This window comes from Mya arenaria, chromosome 7 (assembly GCF_026914265.1).
Source record: "Mya arenaria isolate MELC-2E11 chromosome 7, ASM2691426v1".
NCBI lineage: Eukaryota > Metazoa > Mollusca > Bivalvia > Myida > Myidae > Mya > Mya arenaria.
Window position 1 is genome coordinate 18,385,497 of NC_069128.1, and position 3,501 is coordinate 18,388,997.

Sequence of the window (3,501 nt, forward strand, 5' to 3'; positions counted from 1 at the left end):
AATGTGTGGGCAAATGCTCAGATTGTATAAAAGGGTGTTTGTATTAATCAAAAGCAAATCGATTTTCAGGAAAAAAAAATAGGATTGCAATCGCATTATGTAGTGATTGCATATCAAGCGCAAGTTGGGGAACACTTGAGTGAACTATAGTTATGAACTATGCAATGAACTTTACACTTTTCCCCTAAGACTGCAGTGGCGTAGCTTCTACTAGGCTTAAAGGCACAGGCCTGCACTTAATTATTTTCCTGTAAAGAAAGAACAAAACCTACCCCTAAATTAGACTGTTTTTAACTTATAGGTTTAAATTTCCCCTTTAGTTAGACGTCAAAATGCGCAATTAGCCAATCACAATAGTTTAATACCTGCACATCAAAATTGGTCTTGCTATGCCCCTGGACTGCACTAAGTTTCGTTAAAATTGTTAACGCAGTACAATATCCAAATGTGACGTCACAAACCACGCGGTATGACCACTCACTAAATTTAAATGCCATATGTTCATGCGGTAGTGCATGTAGTAAACCACTTAAGACACCGGGCGCAACCTTATCAACGCACGTACCGTACAAATGCTTTTTAGGATATGATCTAGTTTAAAGCTGATGTCTTTATTTGTTAGTTTATTCAAAGTTTGTTAAAATTATCAAATAAATTTTCATTTGTGACATTCACTCAACTATTTTGTCATACACTGCTTTGAGAAGGGGTCACAGGGATCCCAGGATTAAATCGACGTGCGATTACGGTATGACATCTATACACATCATTCATTTTAAAGCAGAATTTACGTTTTGAGATACATAACTATTGCACGTGCAGGTCAGTATTAATACGTTAAGTTGTTGCCGCAAGTTAATCACGGTTTTGATGGCTGGTGGTGCGGGGTTACGTGGTCGCTGGAGGGATTGTTGTCAAGTATGAATCTGCTGTCGACTCTCGAATTGAGCTCGTTGTTGGAACTTTGCGGAAGATTATCAAAATACATTTAGCTCTGACCTTGAATACAACTTAAATTGAGGAGTGTAGCAATTTGCGATTCGTTGTATGTTGATTTCATAGTTGGTGTTGTTATACAGCTGCCCAGACTGCAACACAAACGGCATAGAGAGGGTCCGCATTATAAGGTTAACCCGCGGTGAGTAAAAGCTCCTTTGTTATAAGGGTCAAGCGTGTCGTTACATACGAATAAGTCACGTAGTAAATGCGTCACTTCAACACTGTGCAGGGGTCATGATTTGTCGTTATAGGGGGCTTAACTTAGGGTGTTACCTTTTGACTTCCACTAAGAACCGAAATTTATTTGGTTTAAAGTGTTGGCATTGGGGGTATTTGGGCGTACATTTCTGTTGTGTGTGTTTTTTTGTAAAAGACATAATTCCCACTTATTATAGTTAAAAATGTTGGAAAACAAACCAAAATGCAATATTTTTTTCGAAAAGGAATAACCATACAGTATAAATATGCTTGAAGGTCATACACTATTATATATTTAATGTAATTGATTGAAGAATAAGTTCACAAAGATATGTATATAATACTTTAAGTCCTGAGCCGTTTTACTCATTCTCTGGAAATCCCTCCAAGATCTGAGGCTAGCGGTTCATAGTTTACTATCCAGATAGTGTAAAGTACTGGTCACTTTAAAAGAGACTCGCCCATGTTTTGGCAAAACAAATAAATTCCCAAGGAATGCACCAGAAAACACTTATATATGAGTATTTAACCATTCGATATCAAAATTGCAGTAAAAATACTTTTTTTATAAAGACCTGGTTGTTGTGGGGAGTGAACTTACGTTGGTACAGTCAAGATAAACACATAACTGATACCATATCAACTCGCCAACAAGGACTCAAAGATAGCTGATGGATATTTTAACATTTATTGAATGCATCGGTAGCATCACGTGATAACGCAACCAATCAGGATACAGCCTTCTGTTGAATCGCGTTACTAACGCTTTTCAAAATCGTGGACTTTAAAGACTGTTAATCAGTCTGTGATATAACTTAATGAAATATTTGGTTTGTTACTATGACATATATATATATATATATATATATATATATATATATATATATATATATATATATATATATATATATATATATATATATATATATATGCACGAATAAAACTATCTATCTATAAAGACAATATTTGAGTATATATCAACATTTGTCGAAGGGTTCCAGTCGTCAGTATGTTAATTTTAACACTACTTAAGGTTTGCCACACTTTAATAAGTAATACAAAATATCAGTTTATTTAGTGCATTTCACAAACCTTTATTACAAGCTCATTGTCATAAAAACAAATATACAAACATGACATGTGACATATGAACAACAATATACCGCTAATAAATTATATTTCCTTAAACACATACAAAAAAATTAAAATTGGTCGGAGCAAATTTATATTATTTTAACAAGGATATAAGTATCTAATTCACGTAATTAGTCAGTCCGTCACTAACACGAACATTTAAATTGTCACAGTATATATCGAGTACAATGTAAAATAAATGCAATTGATGAATACATATGACTGATATTTAAAGCTGCACTCTCACAGATTGAACCTTTTGACAACTGTTTTATTTTTTGTCTTGGAACGAGCCAATTTTTGCGAAATTGCATGGAAACCAGTTAGATAAGACTGCTGACAAAAAATAGATCGCAGATTTTTATATTTAAGTTAAAAAAAATGATGTTTTATGCATTTTTCCTAAAGCGTTAGTAACGGTTTAAGCCATAAAACATTAATTTTCGAACGGAAATATGAAAATCTAATGTTTTGTCAGCAATCTTATATCATTGGTTTGCAGATATTTACGCAAAAATTTGCTCTTTCCGAGACAAAATATTAAAAGTTGTAAAAATGGTAAATCTGTGAGAGTGCAGCTTTAAGGATACGAGTAAAAAATAACATTTATAAAAAAATGTAACAAAATAGCAAAGATCTATATAATATTTTATAAACACTTATACGCTAAAAAAGATAGGACACTTCTAACACTTAATAATAGGTCCGACATGCTTTTCAAATGTTATTTTGCAATGAGCAATATTTTGGTGAAAAACGTCTCCATATATTAAACATTCGTAATGTATAAAATAGTGGATCGCCTGTAAATGTAAAGGTGTTCTTTATTCAGAGGTGCAGGTCTTCCTGTAGAGGTGCAGCCTCATTAAGAATTTCTTAAAAAGGTGCACCTCTATAATAATTATTATAGTTGCACAATTATCTTTTATATGCCATTTATATACGTCATTATTTTAGTTTGATGATGATGATGATGATGATGATGATGATGATGATGATGATGATGATGATGATGATGATGATGATGATGATGATGAAATAATTTCCCACATGTTATGTTGTGTGTTGTCATATTTTCGCTCTCTAGTCCGTTTTGAAATATCTTTTCGCTCTTTAGATAATTCTCTCTTCAGTTGTAAATTTTACAACCACAGATTATATTGTGTACTT